Source organism: Eupeodes corollae, chromosome 3 (genome assembly GCF_945859685.1).
Source record: "Eupeodes corollae chromosome 3, idEupCoro1.1, whole genome shotgun sequence".
Taxonomy (NCBI): domain Eukaryota; kingdom Metazoa; phylum Arthropoda; class Insecta; order Diptera; family Syrphidae; genus Eupeodes; species Eupeodes corollae.
In genome coordinates, this window is record NC_079149.1 from 34,570,188 (window position 1) to 34,591,215 (window position 21,028).

Sequence of the window (21,028 nt, forward strand, 5' to 3'; positions counted from 1 at the left end):
ATAAACTTCGAACCATATGCAGCCACGTAATTTCCAACATTCAACAACAGAAAAGAAAAACTATGTCGTGTTTCACAGGTGTTTAGATTCTCATACTGTTTCTCATTTGTTTTTACAAAATCGTGCAAAAAATAGCCACACACCTTTGTAATTATAAATCAGCTATGATCTAAAGGTTTTATAAATGTTTTGAATCATCGGCTCAAATTCATATTAATTATTTATTGTTATTGGAAGAATATCAGTTCAAGGCGTGTGAATAGTTTTTTCTTTAGTTTTCATAGAAAAATATTCATACGGCACTACTACCTATTTATAGGAACATTTTCAATCCATTTATGATCCGTCTATAAATGAAGAAACAATTAAGAAAATGACCTGAAGTTTGCAACACTAATAAAATAGTCGACGATATGCAATTAATTTTACCAAATTAATTTTACCAGAAGAGTTTTTGAGATACTGAACCAATTGACCGATTATCAAGTGTATGGAGTACTATACTTCTCGACATCCCAGAATATTAAAATTTGCGATTGATGAGGCTTGGTATCCACCCACAAACAAATACCACTTCTAAGTTTTATAGAATAACATCCACGTTCTTAAATGAGGTATGAGTTAAAATGATTACTTTGAAATATTGTAGAATTATGAGTCAATGTCAACACAAGGAAAATGTGACCTTATATGCCAGTGAGGCGTGGTTCCGCCTATAATATTTTCACGAAAAATAACGCTTTTAACATCTGGTAAAATTTTGAGAAAAATCAAATTGGCTGTTTTTTTTTATAAAAAATAAAAACCTAAAAAAACATTACTCAAAGTTGTTAAAAATTTAATGTTGACTCAAATATCTTCTAAAGAAATTCAGATTATCGCTTTCAACTAATTTCATCTTATAAAGGGTGATTTTTTTGAGGTTAGGATTTTCATGCATTAGTATTTGACAGATCACGCGGGATTTCAGACATGGTGTCAAAGAGAAAGATGCTCAGTATGCTTTGACATTTCATCATGAATAGACTTACTAACGAGCAACGCTTGCAAATCATTGAATTTTATTACCAAAATCAGTGTTCGGTTCGAAATGTGTTTCGCGCTTTACGTCCGATTTATGGTCTACATAATCGACCAAATGAGCAAACAATTAATGCGTTTGTGACCAAGTTTCGCACTCAGTTTACTTTATTGGACATTAAACCAACCACACGAATGCGTACAGTGCGTACAGAAGAGAATATTGCGTCTGTTTCTGAGAGTGTTGCTGAAGACCGTGAAATGTCGATTCGTCGCCGTTCGCAGCAATTGGGTTTGTGTTATTCGACCACATGGAAGATTTTACGCAAAGATCTTGGTGTAAAACCGTATAAAATACAGCTCGTGCAAGAACTGAAGCCGAACGATCTGCCACAACGTCGAATTTTCAGTGAATGGGCCCTAGAAAAGTTGGCAGAAAATCCGCTTTTTTATCGACAAATTTTGTTCAGCGATGAGGCTCATTTCTGGTTGAATGGCTACGTAAATAAGCAAAATTGCCGCATTTGGAGTGAAGAGCAACCAGAAGCCGTTCAAGAACTGCCCATGCATCCTGAAAAATGCACTGTTTGGTGTGGTTTGTACGCTGGTGGAATCATTGGACCGTATTTTTTCAAATATGCTGTTGGACGCAACGTTACGGTGAATGGCGATCGCTATCGTTCAATGCTAACAAACTTTTTGTTGCCAAAAATGGAAGAACTGAACTTGGTTGACATGTGATTTCAACAAGATGACGCTACATGCCACACAGCTCGCGATTCTATGGCCATTTTGAGGGAAAACTTCGGAGAACAATTCATCTCAAGGAATGGACCGGTAAGTTGTCCACCAAGATCATGCGATTTGACGCCTTTAGACTATTTTTTGTGGGGCTACGTCAAGTCTACACAAATAAGCCAGCAACTATTCCAGCTTTGGAAGACAACATTTCCGAAGAAATTCGGGCTATTCCGGCCGAAATGCTCGAAAAAGTTACCCAACAATGGACTTTCCGAATGGACCACCTAAGACGCAGCCGCGGTCAACATTTAAATGAAATTATCTTCAAAAAGTAAATGTCATGGACCAATCTAACGTTTCAAATAAAGAATCGATGAGATTTTGCAAATTTTATGCGTTTTTAAAAAAAAAAAAGTTCTCAAGCTCTTAAAAAATCACCGTTTAAAAACTATTCTTTTCAAAATTCTGAAATTTTTTTAGAAAAATCGAATTGACAGTTTTTTTTACAAAAAAAACCTAAACAATAAATTAATTAAAGTTAGTTAAATGTCATTTTCGACTCAAATATCTTTTCAAAACTTTAAGATATTGGCTTTAAACCACTTTTATCTATTAAAAAATATTATTGTCAATATTAAGTAAAATTTTGAATTCGAATTGACAGTTTTTTTTTATAAAAAATAAAAACCTAAAAAAAAATATTACTCAAAGTTGATAAAAATTGAATTTCGACTTAAATATATTTTCAAAAATTTGATATTATGGCTTCCAACATATTTTTTCTTGTAAGAAATATTGTTTTTAACATTCGGTAAAATTTTGAGAAAAATCGAATTGACTGTTTTTTTTACAAAAAATAAAAACCTAAAAAAGAAACTTAATAAAAGTTAGTAAAAATTGACTTTCGACTCAAATAACTTTTCAAAACATTGAGACATTGGCTTTAAATTAATTTAATGGTTTTTTAAAATATTGTTGCCAACATGCAGTTAAATTTTGAGAAAAATCGAATTGACAGTTTTTTTTACAAAAAATTTAAAACATACAAAATAATTAACAAAATTGGGTAAGATTTGATTTTCAACTTAAATATCATTTCAAAACTTTAAGATTTTAGCTTGTATCTCATTTGACTTATGAGAAATATTTGTTTGAACATTCCATACATTTTTTTAAAAAATCGAATGGAAAGCAAAAAAAGCATTTCTTAAAGTTCGTAAAAATTGATTTTTGACTGAAATGTCTATTCAAAAATTAAAAATATTGGTTTCAAACTTATTTTATCTCACATAAAATATTGTTTTCGACATTCAGTTAACTTTCGATAAAAAATCCAACAGTCTGTTTTTTTTCATAAAAAAAAATCTACAAAAAACAGTACGAACATTTCGTAAAAATGATGTTCGGTTTCTCGATCACGTGAACAATAGAAGGTATTGTCTTCAAATTAATTTCATTCATCCAACTTGTATCTGTTTATGTAAGAAATAAAAACTTTTCAGAAATGCTACGGAAATTGGTAAAAATTGGTAAACGTCTTAAAAATCTCGTTGAAAAAAATAGATATTGAAATCAAACTATTTCATCATATTGAAAATATTGTTATTAATTTTTAATTTTTTTTAGAATAAATTAATGTACAACTTTTTTAACAAAACACGAAAACTTATAAAGCTTTTAAGTAAGACAAATCGACAAATAATTGATGGGAAGTTATCAGTGTGGGTCGAATCCCAGCCTCTTTTTTGGAAAGTTACCAGTTACTTTATTACTATTTAAATGTTTGTGTTCTAAGAATCTGGCCTTTAAATTTTCTCTCACATCAGGTTTTTAAAATACACTGTTTTAAAATGCAACGGCTTCAACGGTTTTTTAAGACTAAGTTAAAACTTAACATTAATTTGTATGAAGTTTAAATCATTTATGAATAATACTAAATATTCTAAGTTTCTCATTTTTTATAAGATGATTTATGGGTCTCCATTTGACTCTATGTGAAATTTTAAAAAAACCTTAAATGTGATTGCTTTATGTTTTTGATTTAGTCGTTTTAGAGTTAGTTTAAAATGATGATTTTGAACCCGAACTCTGATTTTAGCTATTCGTGCTCAATTTCGGAAATACCCATTTTCAACATTATTTTACTATTTTTAAGTTTTAAATATATTCCAAACATTTGATGTTAAAACCTTAAGACTACGAATTTGGTATAAGATGCAAAAATTCTTTTTAATACCGTTTTTCGTTTTTCTATTAAGAATCGTTTTAGCATAAATACTTCAGCACTCTTTGAAGGCAAATGCATGGCATGTGAAGACTTACGGAAACTATGATTTTTTGAAAAATAAATAAGATACACAAATTTTTAAAACGGAGTATTCAAGTACGGGATTATAGATTGGGAAATCATCACTAATTTTATTTAAAAAAGTTTTATTTTATAAGGTTTTTTAAATTCTAAAAGCTTGTATCTTAAAAACATGACATGGTAGATTGATTTTGAAATCGGATTCGAATTGAATTCATCAAAAACCTTAAAAGGAGTATTTTTTGATTGCCATCAACATTAACTGGTCAACAGTTTAATTAATACAATCTACAATAAAGGAACAGTTTTCAGATTTTCAGTTTTTATCTTCGTTTTTTTTTATAGAATAATAAATTGAATTATCTTACAGCTATACAATTATTTTAATGTTACTGTACTTAATTTTTGAATTTGAAAGATAGTTTTTTAAATAAATATATTTATAGCTTATTTTTGTATAAACAAAAAGAAAGATTGATTTGAATTAAAAATCTTTATTTATACATTTGTTTTTTTTTTTTTTTAAACGAACAAATAAAACCAATTTACTCAGTAATGGATTCCTGATGGGGTAGGATGTTTAAACTGTTAACTTTTGATATTTTGTTAACTAATTCATATCATAAACAATATAAACATTATGTGAATTAATTTTTTGCATTTTTAGTGCATAATTTTGTTATTTGAAAAAACATCAGATTATTAAATTATAAAATCTAAAACATCCAACAATATATTCATATTTTTATTTCGTCAATTTAAAATCTATTAGTCATTTAATAGGAAATGAAATCGAATCAAAGCCCGTTCACACGATTCGATATTTTCACCGTATCGGATATTTTTTTGATTCGGTGTCTTTCAGTTGGAGTGTTCGGACGGTACGGTAATTTAACCGTACACCGTACTCAACTACGAGTATATACTAGCAATAAATTATTCGACAGTAGCCCAGACGAAAAATGACGCACTATCGGTCAAAATATCGAATCGTCTGAACGCACTGTCTATAAATACATTGCCACGATAAGCCGAATTTGCAGAGACAAAACCGAATGACAAAATCGACCTAATCGGTAATTTTACCGTACATAGTTAAATGCCGTATCGTCTGAATATACTCATTTAAATTATATTAACACTGGCTTATACGGTAAAATCGACGATACGGCAAAACCAACGATTCGGGAACGTGTGAACGGGTTCTAATAGGCTCGAAAACGATCACGATGACACAATACCCGTATTTTTTGGCATTCTATAAACAGTGCAGTAGAAAATTCCCAAGAAAACGCATCGGCAGTTGCTAGATTTTTGTATTTAAAAATTGGTAGAACTGAAAGAAGATATGTTGGAATAATAATTTAAAAAAAAAAAACAAATACGAACAGAGGAAAGTTTGGTGAAAGTCAAAATTAACTGTAACAAAAAAAGCTAACTAAAACTTATAAAATGGACAATTTTAGAGAAGAAATGGTAAGAAAACATCTGGAAATTGAGATTTCAAAGTTTTAACCAAATAATTTAACACAAAATAAAAACTTTTAGAAGGGGGTTTGTTCGTAGACTACTGCAATAATATGTGGTGTTTAAATGAGCTTGAAGCTCACCTCAATTCTTTATATACCTGTATCGAGTTGAAATGAGATTGATTCGACTCGATTTCGGTCGGCGATCGGAGTCGAGTCGAAGTTTGTGAGAAAAACATGTGTGGAGGAGTGGGTTTCACAGATAATGCATTAAGGTCTGTTTATTCGCATGTTTGTGTACAAAAAATATAGTTTTATTTTAATCAAATACAAAAAAATTCTTATATGGTGCTGGACGTAGTTCTTCATTGTTTAACAGGAACCTTGCACTTCATAAGAAATATCGATACGCCATTTGCATTTTAGAAAGTGCTGTTATTTTTAAATATTCTTGTGCGGTGGAAACACCAAACAGATTTATTTAATCTAAACTGAGATAAACTTTTGGTGGAAACATATCAAAACTTAATTATCGTTTCTATTATTTTCCTTTTGCAAAATAAGCCCAGTAAGTCCATTTTTCTCAACAGAACTAAATAATATCAACAGTAACAGATTGTTTTTTTTTCCCCGATGGAAAACACATGATACCAAATGCACAATTACTTAACGAACACAGCAATCGAGAAACAAATGCAGTATCAATCGTACCAACATTTGAGAACGAAATCACATAAGATCCATTCGAGACTCGTATAAATGTCAAAAACCTATCCGTAGTAAAATTCTACTTTGACTTTTATCGGTAGTATTCATACTGCGGGTATTGTTTTTAAAGAAGATATTTTATAAGGATCTTTTGGTCTTTTTGTTTTTGAAATGCAAATAAAAAACTTATTTCATTCTTCTCTCTCCCTAACGGATATTGTTTTTGTTATTCGTGTAAGGTCCTACTATATCTATGGCGGGATAGATTTTCCAACAAAACAATGTATGATTCACTCGAATCATTCAGTCGAAAACGTTAAAAATCGTTTCGTCACCATTTCTAGTGTCCTGAAAAATGTTTGTGCAAATCTGACTCCAAATAATGGCACAAAACGTGGTGCATGAACTCTACAACTCCAGAATAAACAGCCCCTTGATTTACTGACTGAGATAGCCGGACAACCGAAAACTTAATCCACGAACCCCACGACCCTGAAATAAAGAGGGTTATGTTTTGCAGATTAATATAGCCGGGCTTCAAGCGCTGGAAGACAATTCTAGTGTCCCAAAGAAATCCTTCGAGGAATTTTAACTCCTAAAAATGGCGCCCAACGTGGTACACAATCTCCACAACTCTGAGATGAAGAGTCACATGGTCAACTAACTAAGATAACCGGGCAACTGCAAGCATTATTTTGCCACTTCTATAGTGTTCTAAATATAGAATTCTGACTTCTTACAATGGCGCCCAACGTGGTGCCCAAGCCTATATTGCTAGAACTCAGTACTCCGATTTCCGGTACAATTATTGAGCTTATTTTCGCTAACGCGCTTTTTAAATTAAACCTTGAATTATGATTTATTCGATCTTTGAAATAGGAGTAAACAATTAAACAGACAATCACCCTTATCTGTCTATGGCGGGTACATTAAACCCCAACCTCCTAAAATAAGTGAATTCGTTAAAAAAAATGTATTTACCAAACACAATTATCTAAAGCAAATATGGGGTTATGCTACAATTCCTGAGTTCAACTTTATTTACGAAATTTCCCTCATAAGCAAAGAACTTCAATCGATATATTGTTATACACTTCACTTCATGATTAACTATCTCAAAACCATAACTGAACCGTCTAACCCCTGTTCTTCTTATCGGCGATAGGTGTAACTTTTTATTGATTCAATTGATCTTTATTGATTTTAGATGAAACCTATCGATCGATCATATAAATTATCACTTCCTCAAGTTTGAACACCTATTACGCTATATTCTAGACTCAAAAATGACGTCGATTGTGTGGGTTTTATTAACCCCTTTAGCAAAGCTATTAGTCGACTGTGAATGATGTTTTTCCTTAACAAATTCTGCTGTTTTGAAATATGTATAGCTTGACACACATTTTGTTTATTTTAACATCAATTTTGTGCAATCATCAATTTAAAAAAGAAGAGATAACAAAAATTAATTCTAAGACCAAAATTGTTTAAAAAAAAGTCTTGATGTAGGTGCTCGTCTGCGTCTCATATTCTATAAGCTTCATAATAAGTTTCCAGCTTTATAGTTTTTTTCCTTTTTGTTTGAAGTGCAACTGAAGTAGAAAATTTACGCGCGTGCGATCATCAACAAAAACAAAAAAAGATCTATGTCAGTCAATTCGATTGCTCTAATTTCTTAAGAGGGTTTAAAGATCTTTATGTTGCCAGATCTAACCATTGACCTAGAGGGGAATTATTTTTCATTAAAATAATACCTCGCCCTCGACGAATAGCACGAGTTTATATTGTATAGACTAAGTTTTGTAGAAGGCGAGGCGCTATACTTGATGAAATGGTCTATTCAGCAGGAACGGACTACGAGGCGAGTATAGTGGTGCAAAATTTATTTAAAACGTGCAAATTGAGGTCATCATCACTTTGCATGGCTGTTTGATGCAAACTTTTATAAACAAGCATTCAAATGCTGCACTGCGAGACTTGACTTCTTGAACAATGATATCTCAAGGAACACACAGTTTTATAGCGAAAGACTGCAGAATAACAAATTGCCAGGAAATATTCGAGATTTTTGTGTTGATGTTGCTTTTAATTGATATGCACGTTGGCGGCAGCAGCCAGTGGTATGGTGGCCGGGAAACTGCCGCCGCCGCCGGTAAATTTTGCAGCTTTGGTATAAAATGATCTCAGTTTTGTACATGGCCAGATGTTTCTAATTGAAGATATAGCAATGGGACGATGAAACGCGACTCGACGGTCGAACGGACGGACGAATGGACGGACATGGACGTTTTGAGAAGAAGGGTATATGCTGGGTTATCTCATCTTTATATGTGGCGGGATTGGGATATTAATAAAAATTATGTGTGCATAATCTGTATTGCTGTCCGTGGTTTGTAGATGATATATTTTCATACTCATATATGCAGTGTTGGACGTAAATCAGGGAAATGTTTTTTGAATAAGAAAAATATCAATGTAGTTCTTATTGTTGAGTGAGTTTTATCTCTTGAATATGTTGATTGAGAAATCATTAAGTGGATATCATTTATGATTTTAAGTTTAGAAGAGAAAAAAAAGACTAGAAAAATGATTGTATGTTTTATGAATTTAAATTGACACATGCTTGTACTATTTATGCTGCTAATTTGGAAGACACTCAATTCCTATGAATTCACAAGGATTTTTGGTGTTTAGTAAAATTGATATTTTACTTTTTTCCACAATTCTGTGTTTAAATAAAAACCTAAACATTATTATATGTCATCCAAATTAAAATTACATTTTACTTTTACTAATAAATAATGTTTCTGTTTTGGCTGTCATTCAGAAAACTTATTTGACAGTCCTATTTTTTTAGGTTTCTTAACTTCCCATAGGAAGGTATTGTAATGGATCCGATTTGTCAAATTGAATATTGTGATATTTCTCGACGTTTCAAGGTCCCTAGAATCGAAATAATAGATTTTTAGAAAGATGTCTGAGCGTGTGACATTTTTTTCGTCGTCCATAGCTCAAGAACCGAAAGAGATATCGACTTCAAATAAGTTTTGTTATACAGATAATAAGGCAGAAATATACAGAAAGGGCTCCCAAGAAAATTCAGTGGGACGTTTTTTACCATAACAGTTTAAAAAAAGGTGAACATTTTGGTTATCCCTAAATATCTTACCAACCAAAAACGCTAGAGACTTAAATTAAATTTTATATAATATATTGTAACGTGATACCACACAAGTATATTTTTTTATAAAAATGCAATCATTTGTCACCTTGAAAATTTTACGAATACAAAATGATTTTATCTCCAAAACAATTTTGTGCAACGAAAAATAAAGTTTTTAACATCTGGTAAAATTTTGAAAAAAAAAAATCGAATGGACAGTTTTTTTTTTATAAAAAATAAGAACCTAAAAAAAAAACATTTCTCAAATTTGATAAAAATTGAATTCCGACTCAAATAACTTCTAAAAAATTTGAGATTATGGCTTTCAACTTATTTTATTTTATCAGAAATATTGTTTTCAACATAAAAGTTGGAAAAATTTGATTTTTTGCTCAAATATCTTTAAAAAAACGCATCCCAGCCTTTTTTTTATTTGAAAATGATCTACAACTTAATTCAATTGTCATTTGGTCAATAAAGACAACTGTCACATTCAAAACGTCAAGAAAGTTTTATAACTTTCAGAATTCTTTGTTAAAAATAGTGGACTAAATAAAAGTTTGTTTTTAAAAATACAATAAAATTAAAAAAAAACACAATATTTCCAAGTCAATACAAACAAATTTGGTGGCGCTACAGCTTAAAAATGACCATCAGTGATGGAGGGGACCTACAGCCTTTATGTCGAATTTTAACGGTTAATTTAAGAATCTCTTACTTTAGAAAAAAGTTTTCAATAGCCTGCAAAGTTGTTTAAGCTTAAAGCGACTTATTTCATTTTTGCAGGTATAATAAAAACTTTTTGTGAAAATATCGAACAGATGTCAATGTCAAAATAATGTATGATTTAAAAAGAAACCACTAGATGGCTTGCTTTGTATAGTTGGTGCAATCACCTGTTTATTTTTATCTTACCTGCCTTTTTTTAGCTACCGAGAAGTTCTGAAGGTCTTATAATTGAATGTCTTAAGTAACACTTGACGTTGAAAAAACAGGATTTTGCATTAGATTTTTCTGCATTGGTCAGTAAATTTGATATCTAACAGTGCATTCAATATCAATCACTACTTCACCTACTGTTAATCAATTTTGAGAAGACTTTTGAGAGCGTCAACTGGGAGCTTATCTGGCTTGCTTTGCTGAGGAAGAATATCCCGGATAAGCTCATATCTATAATAAAAGCAACTTGGGAGAAATCCCAATGTCACGTCTTACCCGTTGACAAATAGTCAGAAGAGTTTAAAGTGGAGTTAGAAAGTGCTGTATTGTCACCAATTTTTTTACTTGCGACATATAGGAATTACATATGTATATGTATATGGCAAGTTTTACATTCGTACACAATTTCGAACACGAGATTTTAATCAAAAATGATATTACGATGGTAGAGAATTCGAAAAAAGTGGGTCTCGCGATTCCGTCCGTCTGTCCTGTCGTCATCGCTCCTACAGCCTAATGGCCCAACTATAATAGACTTTATTGAAAGTAAGCTAATGTCAAAACCGAACGAAAAGTTATCAGAAGTTATCGTCAAAACAAAAAGTAACCATAATGGATTCAAGGAACTTAAGCAAATTTGACATTTAAATGGATCTTGCGTAATTGCGCGAAAGTTAGCGAAATTTAACGAAACTGAGCAGAACTTCTATTATGGTTAGTGACATATAAGGCTGCGTATTGGTTCGTTTCCTTTAGCTGGCTTAAGCTCGGTTAAGTCTATTATAGTTGGGCCTTAAACCATTCGATCGATTGAGTTCAAACTTGGAAGTTAAGGTTTCAAGTAGATTCGCGTTAGGCGTTTTTTAATTTTTTATTTTAAGATCAAAACTAACAGTGGCTCCCATACAAAATTTTGTTGGTCAAAAACGAAAATTCGAATTTTCTCAAAAAACCGATAGATTTTTTTAAATTTTATCTAAAATTTTATTTTTAACTTTCCTTCTTTTAATAAGAAAAACATATTTTTGTGTTGCTCCGGAAACGTACCGTTCATAGTAACGTTTTTTTTTTTTTTTTTTTTTAATTTTATCAGCAACTTATGAACCGATTTCAATTTTTTTTTGAGAGAGCTCTTATATTGCCTTAATAATATTTGATTATCAAAAGTGCAATTTTTTTTTTCAAAATTCTATATCTCAAAAAAACGGGTCAACATTTTTTTACGAAATTCAAATGTAGAGCGTATATTTATAATCACTTAACAACTGCATACCAAAAATACTTTTAGAACGAAATTGGAAAATGTTGGAAATTAATTTAAAAAAAGCGCTCTAACAATTTTCAAAAAAAATTGAAAAATCAAATGTTTTTTGATTTATAAAATGGCATTTAAATTTTTGTAGACAAACTTATTTTTCAGGGAAAATTTTGAATCTTAAAATAGTTGTTTTTAAATTATTTTAACTGTATTAAATGTGTATAACCCCCTTTAAACTCACCAGATCAAATCCTTGTGCATGAGTCCGAAAGAGCCCATTTTTTTGACAAAATTTTAATTACATTCCTATCTTTTATCCAAATTAATGCATTTGTAAATACCAACGATGGCCTATATAAAAGAATAAAAATTAAGTACAAGTTAAAGAAACGGGCCAGAAAGGGTTTATGTGTTTTCTATTAGAATCACTTGCTAAACGTATACACATTATGCTTATAAAGGTATTACGTACAACCTCTACAACAACTGCTTACGTGTCACTTCATAACTAAAACCCAAAACGCACAAGAGCCTGACTGTAAACAAAACATGAATAGCCATTTCGTGAACCTGTTAGTGAACTATTGAACCAATTAACTATTATTTATCCGTTTTAGACACCCACCTAACTACACAACCAATAAGCTATCGTTTTACAATTTAAACATACATTTTCTGCCTCTTTCTTATCTTCAGATAATTTATTTTCCATCCTGGTTCATCTAATATGAAATTAAAATAAAGCTATCCAAAGGAAAAAGCTTTGAACGAACTAGTTGAATACACAAACAATTGTGTTCGTTAAGTATGCCTACAACTATTTTTTATTTCCGGGATGAGTTGTCCTAGGATGAGTTGTGTCTTGGGATGCAACTAGCTTACCGACAAAAAATGGTGTGTATTCGATAAGTTCATTCAAATACACAAACCATTTCCCTTGAAATAATATATTCCGAGTATTTCATATTTGTATTATAATATAAAAAGTTAAGTTTATTTCAACAAATTATAAATTAATATTCAATAAAATACAATTCGCATAGTCTACGGAAAATTCTCTTTGTTTTGACACAACGAAATAATAAAATTAGCCATGACAACATACTTAAAACATCTAGACCACGACTGCTATGTTTGATAGCATAATTGATCGTGGACTGAAAATCAAAACGGGAAAAGTTAAGATGTTCAGAAGAAGAAGTTGAAGCGCTATGCGCCGCTAGAAATTACTCATGGACTTTACAAGTCTGAGGACTTGTAAAGTAAGTGATTCGTGTTTTTTTAGACATATGGTTTTCAATTTGACAATACTTTTTTCGGAGTTGGTCTTTTTGACGGCTGTTCCTTGATGTACGAGTTTGATCAATTTGGTTTACCATTTAATAAAGAACAAACTTACTCCTGAACAACCTTATTGAAGGACTTTTTTTAATAAATGAATTGTCACTCTTTACATCTGTTGTTAGCTTTTGAACTTTCTTATGTTGAAGTCTCATAATCAAACCGTTACTAAGCGATTCATTTTAATCAGTTAAGAAAGTCGCTATGAATACACAACATACAAATTGTATTTCCCAATAGTTAATTTAGTTTTAATAAAATACAAAAAAATATTCGATTCCTTAGTGATGCATTAAAACCAATAAATTGAATCCGACATTGATTGATTATATTGTCAAGCTCCATTGTATTGGCTTAACAAAATAAAAATTTTCCAATATCAATATGTATCTACTAAATATAAATACTTTTGATGATTCAGTGTGATCACATCACATCACAAAACTACGAACTCGTACCTATCGAATAAAATACCATTTTTATTATTTCATTTGTAACCAACAAACAAACAAACCTATCGTAATATTGGCATCATCAAGTCTTCTTGGTTGAATGAACACAAAACTTCACAGAGTGTACTCATCGCATCAAAGTAAAATAATGCAACAAAAATGCATCGTGTACCTGACTTCACTTAACTATCGTGCCAATTAAACGTGCGTCAATATATTTTCAATGGTTTCAATAACATCGATATTATTGTGGCATTTATCAATATAGTTATTTCAATATATGCTTAAAACCTATATAAACTTACAAGTTGGCATTTCCACTGTGAGTTGATTAAATAAGTTTACTACAAACAACTTTCCAAGTGAATCATTCCCTTGGAGGAAAATATACTTTTTTTCACTTATGCGTCGAGGACGTGTAATTAATTAGAAGAATCTTATAGGAAAAGGTGAAGTCATTGCCCTAAGCATTAGAAATACTTATACTTATGTATATTTTAATTTCAATATTTTTGTAATAAAAATGAAATAATAATTGCAGGAGTAGCTCAATTTTAATTGGGTGATTAAAATTTCATCATGAAGTTGGTTGTGCTTGTAGATATATCAAAGGAACTTACTTTGGAAATGAAAATTCTTCTCTTTTCTAGTTTTTCTTTTTCAATTTTTTTTTGAGGAGGAAAGGGAATACATTGTTTGCTTCTATATACAAAATTTTCCCACACTCGAAAATAAGCGATGCACACCTTTGCTTGGTGGAACATTATAAACAAGTTGTCTAGGGGCCATTTAGGCTATCGAAAGAAAAATTCAGTTCTAATAAAAATGATTTATATCTTCGCGTTTATCGGATCGGAAGAAAATTGACGCGACAGCGACTGACGTAGTATAGACTTGATGGTGTTGTTTCTTCTATTTATATCTTTAGAAAATAATAATATGCTGACACTTGTACGCTGTGACGCGAAACGAAATTGGTCTTTGATATGTAAACAAGACAAGGCATCGAAATGTTTTTTTTTCTTTTATTATATTCGAAGAAATATTAGGACTCTTCTGAAAAATGGCTTGGAAATTTATAGATTTCAGTCGTATGAAGAATTGATATTTTGTTTTTATTTTTCTAGATATCAGCGAAAAAGGTAAAACCTAATGAGCTGCTGATACATTCGTCTTTAGTATTGTATCGGTCATTTCGTGAAATCATCATTTGACACTTGACACTGTCATCTTTTGACATTAGATAAGCAAAAACTGTGTCATTGGGCTGGTTCAGACAGTATAAGGGACATTTTTTGCAGTACAATGCATGAACGTACAACTAGTTACATGGCCAAGTGCCATAAGCTTCAATCTTAGAACTTTACCTCATTAAGCTCTACCAAAAACATAGTCTACAAACAATTTGTCAGCCAAGCTAAAAGTCCATCATGATTTGTATTTTGTATTTCAAGGAAATATTATCTTTTTTCTTTTCTAACTATGCAAGGAAACCTTGTTCAACTTTTAGTTGAATGAATTGATCAGCTGTCATTTTGACATAAGCGAACTTGACTTCATAGTAAGGACGACTTTTTTTTAACTAACTTTCCAACAAAGTGGCCTTAATTGGTGTGCATATTTTTGGCACCCAATCAGATACTATAGAATCTTGCCTTACTTTGAAGTTTCCTTTGTCGATTGAACCTGCTCAATAAAGAAATGGAGCTGTCACTTTTGAAAAGTCTAACTTTTGACATTTGACAATTTAAGACTGTGTCATGAATAAAAATGGAGTTTATTCAAAGCATTGAAATTGTTAAAATTTCCTTAAAAAATATTAAACATTTTGCAGTTATTTTTAGGTCTACGTGAAAATTTTTCTTAGTAAGAGCCCACGTTTGCAGTTTCCTTGTTGATCTTTAGAATATGTCATTTTTTAAAACGATATTGACGCCATTCCATAACCAGCAAAGCCGCATTTTCATTGATTGGGGACTGGAAATACATAAAATCTATATGGTTTTTATCGAAAGATCATATCCAGCGATGAATCTTGTTTTAACCTCTGAGGCTACGTTAATAAGCTTAACTGTCGAAAAATAATAATTAAAAAGCCTTCGCATTTGTAGAGTGCCACTATATATTGCCGTTCTTGGGCTCGGTTTGAAAACGAGGCTGCTTCAATATTCACATGCGTGCCAGCTAAGCAACAAGCTTTTTGTCGAAGAGATGATTGAAATTGACCAACGAGGCCTTGTGATTTAACTTCTTTAGACTTCTTTGTTTGGGACCGCTTAAAAGTTAGTTCTATGGCAATTCTCCTCAATTGATTGCGGACCTTTAGCTAGCAATTCGTTAGGATATCGAGGACAAATTGATATTGTGCTGTTATTCTAACCGTTTCAATCATATCTTTAATAAAGTTTTCTATAATTAAAGACAAATCTTCCTTCTATCAATAAAATAAACATCCTCTAATTTTTCTTAAAAAGTACTTTTTTGTAATGGTATTAAAAACAAACCACTTATTTTGAAACTTTATTTAAGCTACCTTACTTTGTTTTCGATATAATTGAGACAAAAGTCAGTTTTGACTTTACCAATTTCTTGAAAAAGTTCTAATCTCTACAACTTGGTTTATTGAAAAAATACATCTTCGTTCTTACTCATTTTAAGTATCAAGTTCTAAAGCGTTAGAACTGTCATTATGACTTCAATTTGAGATAGAACTCTAATTTATTAGAACATCGAATTAAGAAGTTTAGGATGTTTTTACTCGGTTTAGCAATGTTTTTACTCGGTTAAGCAATGTTTTTACTTCTTCCAAAACCCGTTTTTTTTAGATTAAATTTTATATTGAAATTTTTCAGATCACAGGGCATTTAATGTGCAATACTAGAACATTTTTTGACCACGAACCGTAAGCCTGCCCAAAAGGAGATAAGACCGATGGAAACTAACATCCATAGCTTTAGTATAACTCCCATGTCTGGGCTGATGCTCCTGCAACTTATTTCAGTCTTGGATAGTATTGAACATAGGTCATTTAAATAGATTGGTGATGATACAATCGTTGAATTATATACGTCGCTTGAGCATCACCGGTAAGTTACTTGTCTTTCTATTCTTTACTGATATTATTTTAGCGGATTGAGCTCTAGTGAAATAGTCCGTTACATTCCTCTTCTCAAGCAAGACAACAGTGATACTCGAGGTTCCAGAAATACTCATCAGTATACTTTCAAGCATAGAGATTCGTTCATTAGCCATACTAAGTGAATGTGAAATGCTTTCGCACACTTTCTCTTTCGCAGTCATTCCAATATTCAGGAATTCAAAAGCAATTTGCACCGACACGTTCTTTCAAAACCTATCTGCTTTTTTTCATGCGCGTGCCTTAACATTAAAAGGGCATCAAATATCTCCTTAGTGTTCGCTTATTATACAAAATCATGTGCACTCAAGGAATTATTTAAAAATATGGACTTTCCTTTCAAACCATTTACATTTTCTATTTTGTGTGATATTGTTGCATTTTGTATAATTTTCTGGCTGAATCTACTAAGTTTCTAGAACTCAAAATGGTTTTAAACCAAGTTCTACAGGATTAGATGTGAAGAAATGCTCGAATTCTACATATTTTCAAAATAAAGTTCCAAGGATAGAACGAGTTTTTAATTTATTTTAGAACTTCCTCGAGCAATCGGCCGTTTAAGTTTTATTTTGTCTGTCTATTGAATTTTTCTTAAAATCAAATGCGTCATTTTTCCAAAGGTTATCTTATTTTGGATTGCTATTATCAGAAACCACTTAAATGATTTTGTTGAAAATTCACATGTGTATAAAATATAAACAGACTTCTCCTTAAGGACATGAATTTAGACTTTCGGGACCTTGAAACTATAAAATGTTCAATTATAAAAATTAGATCAATTACAATAATAATAAAAAAAAAAAATGTAACATTTTAAAAATTTGATAAAGTGTTAAATAGAATTATTATATTATCATTTTTTTAATAAATAGTTAAAGCTTTAAGAATCACTTCTAAAATTGTAGTACTCTGCTAAACACAATATAATAGGTTCGCAGCTTTTACAAGAGAAAAGACTTTTTCTCCAGAATAGAGCTTTGCAAAAAGCTTTTTTTCATTTGTATTCTGAAATCATGTCTCATTATTGATCTGTTTACAAGAAAGAGACAAATTAAAATGTGTCCTAACGGTAAATTGCAAGCACACTATGAAATACAATTAAAAAAAGAGCATTTCCCATCGGTCAATAGAATAGGTTCATCTCCTTTAAAGTTAGTTCTGGTTCAGAATTTGTAAAGATCAGTGCGTGAAATGTTTACAAAGTGAAGTTAAATTATTCAAAATACAATTTAAAGAAAAAGCACAGTGCCTTAATTCGGGAGAAAAAATCTAAATAAAACCATACGCAGAACAAAGTTTAAGTGCGCGTTTAGTTGCCAAGAAATTGGAAGATCACAAAATGTTGTGAGCAATTTTTTGAAAAAAAAAAAGAAAACTATGGGAAGAAAGGAGATTGATTGCTCGACTGGCGTCCAATTCACCAGCTCCTCAAATTAAGACATCATCTGGAACAACAAGCATTTCCACGATTAAGAGAGTGATTAGAAGTGCCCCAAACATCAAGCGCATGAAACTGAAGAAGAAGCTTCCACTTAACCCACAAAGAAAGGAAAAGCGGCGCAACATGCCATGGAAAAAAAAATGAGTGGAACAAAATTTAATCTCAATGACCCGGACGGATTAAATAATTATTACCATGATCTACGAAAAGAAAAATGATTTTTGCTGCGTCATAATAGCCGTGAATGTGGTGTTATGGTTCGGGGTGCAATTTCGTATTTTGGAACTATTGAGTTGGAATTTCCATCTTTACGAATGACGGCAAATTCATAAAAAAGCATTCTTAAAAGGGCTTTTACGAAATTCAGTGAAATGTAAATGGTCTTTTCAGCAGGATAACGCCCCTATCCATACCGCCAGAGTTGTAAAAGCCTGGATAAACCAACAAAACGTTGAATTGTTGGAATAGCCTCCCTACTCATCATACCTAAATATTATTGAGAATGTTTGGGGATAGCTCGTCCGTGAAGTTTACAAATCTGGGCAACAATTTGAAGACACAAAATCACTAACAAAAGCAATAAAACAAGAATTTTTGAGGTAACGCTAATATAGGAGGGTCAATTTATAACTAAATTAATTTAAAAAATGGCTAGATTTAAAAAAAAATTATTTTTGTTTTGATTTTCCCTTCATTTTCTTTATATTTTCCCAATGAATACAAGTAAACCTATTCTATTGACTGATTAAATGGCAATTTATTTGAATACATTGCAGGAAACGTTTCAAATTCAACGTTATTATTATTTTAGGTTTGCCTCTTTCTTATAAATAGGTAAAGGTATGCTTTGAAAATTCACCGACAAAAATATTCAAAAATATTTTGAAAAACATTGAGTTAAAAATAAAGCACGTTAATCATTGGCGAAAGGGTTTTAAGTAGATTCTGATAAACAAAAGCAAATTCATGCGACCAAGTGGTATTCTCAATTTTTAAACAATCCGCGTAAATTCTAGCTTTTTGCCATTTTTCGCGAGAATCAACCCTGTCTGGATAAAAAGGAATCCCTTAAGACAAGACGAATGCATCAAATATATCTATGCAATGCATGCACGGTTTCATGCTTGATGTACTACAATAAAAGTAGGAACTTCTGGTGCCTATTCCCACCTTCATCCATATCTACAAACATATATTGTAGATATAAGCATTTTAATTTTTAAATACATTTTCATTTTTTCCCATGACGGTATACATAGCAGGTATGATTAAAAGACTGACTTTATATAAAGCCTTGGGAAATACGACAAGAAAAATTGTCTGTGAAAATTTCAATCAAAGCAAAATTAAGTACGTTCTTAATAAAAAATTAAATTAGTTTTATTATACTAAAAAACGGGAGGAGTATACCTGCGATATGTAAACTAAAACGACTTTTGACGACGACGACGTGTTCCCGAATATTATAAAGATTGTTTCATGTTCATATGATGGCGACCCCTTTTTCTTTTGCCTTTTTTGATTTCGCAGAAATAAAAGAAAACGGAATCGGGATCATTTGACACTCTCGCCTTTTATCATAACAAAGGAAATTAAGTGAACTGTGATAAGTTGTGATGTGAGTATAGCTTTATAGCTTCCAAAAATTTCATAAAGCAGAGAGTGCAAAAGGCCTTTGTGCTATTTTTAATACGAGTATAAGCGAATGTTGACTCAACCTAATGTCACTTTTTGATTTACCCTTTTTTGATGCCATTGATGCTTATGCGGGGTTTACACTGAACGAACTATGGGAGACTTCATGCATAGAGTGTGCCATCTAGTGGTTACATATATTAAATCATAGGTTATTTTGACACTGACAGCTGTTTCCTGATCGAAATCTTGACAGAAAGTCAATATTATTTTTTCGCTATTTCGCTTATCTGTCAATTTTAAGTGAGATTTTTTTGAATATACTTTCTGAGGTATCAAATTGATACGTAATCGTAAATTTGTTTGTCTTTTTCTCAGTGTTCTTTTATAGAAATAAATTATCAGCGATGACAGCGCTAATTTCATATACAAAACGAGTATAACCCCAACATAAGGGGGAATGTGCATTGCATATAGGTTTTGTAATAATGGAATCACCATCTTAATTGAGTAATTCAATTTAATTTAAATGTTTATTATTATAGTGTGATACACTTAACGAGTTTATTTTGGTATGAAAATGCTTTTTTTTGTCTGTTCAATTAGGCATGAAATGGATGAATGATGATGGAAGAGTGTTTGATGAGTGACACTTGAAAAGTTAAAAGGAACACATCATTCTTTATACTCTCTCTTTATGCCCAGAAGTATAAATGTGTAATTCAATTTTTTTTGAAGGTAATTACTTAGTTGGTTTGGAAAATCGGGTGTTTTTGAGAGGTATGAACTTTTATAGTGATATCTGTCAAACTAGCTGTCATAGAAACAAAGTGTGTCCATCTTTATTCTGGTTACTTTGGGAAATCGAAAATACACCAAAACAATATCTACAAATGAAATTCATTCTTTTTCATAATTCACACTCTGTTTGCCAAACTCATAGAGCACTTCTATCGTTAAATGATCTACAGCGATGATTCCAAAGGCTAAGGGTAGGTCAAAAAGTTTGCGGAATGGAGTAGTTGGAGTAGCCCTGGGGAATTTTTTGTACCTCATATTGTTTGGACATTTACTACAGGGAAATTTATGCCAAGCTTTGGTTTAAATTAGGTGATTTTTGTTTGAGATTTTGCTGAGTGCGTAAGTCAATCCGAGAGAAAAATATTATTATGGAAAAAATTGAGTTTCAGGCAGTGATAGAGTTCTTGACAATAAACAAGATCTTCTCGCAAGCTTTTGAATATCTCTGGGGATGAATCTTGGGTTAATCATTTTGAGCATGTGTCAAAACAAGAGTCGATGCAATTGCGAAAAGAGGAGAAGACCCTTCTGAGAAGTTTAAGGTATTACAATCGGCTGGAAAACTCATGGCTACAATCTTTTGGTATTCAAAGGGGACTTTGCTTATTGATTACAA

General features: G+C 31.4%; 1 protein-coding gene across 5 annotated transcripts in view; it reads right to left on the reverse strand.

Moving 5' to 3' along the window:
* The window catches only part of LOC129952179 (sodium/potassium-transporting ATPase subunit beta-1-interacting protein), a 157,182-nt gene that overhangs the window by 36,004 nt on the left and 100,150 nt on the right, over positions 1-21,028 (reverse strand). The window lies entirely within an intron of this gene.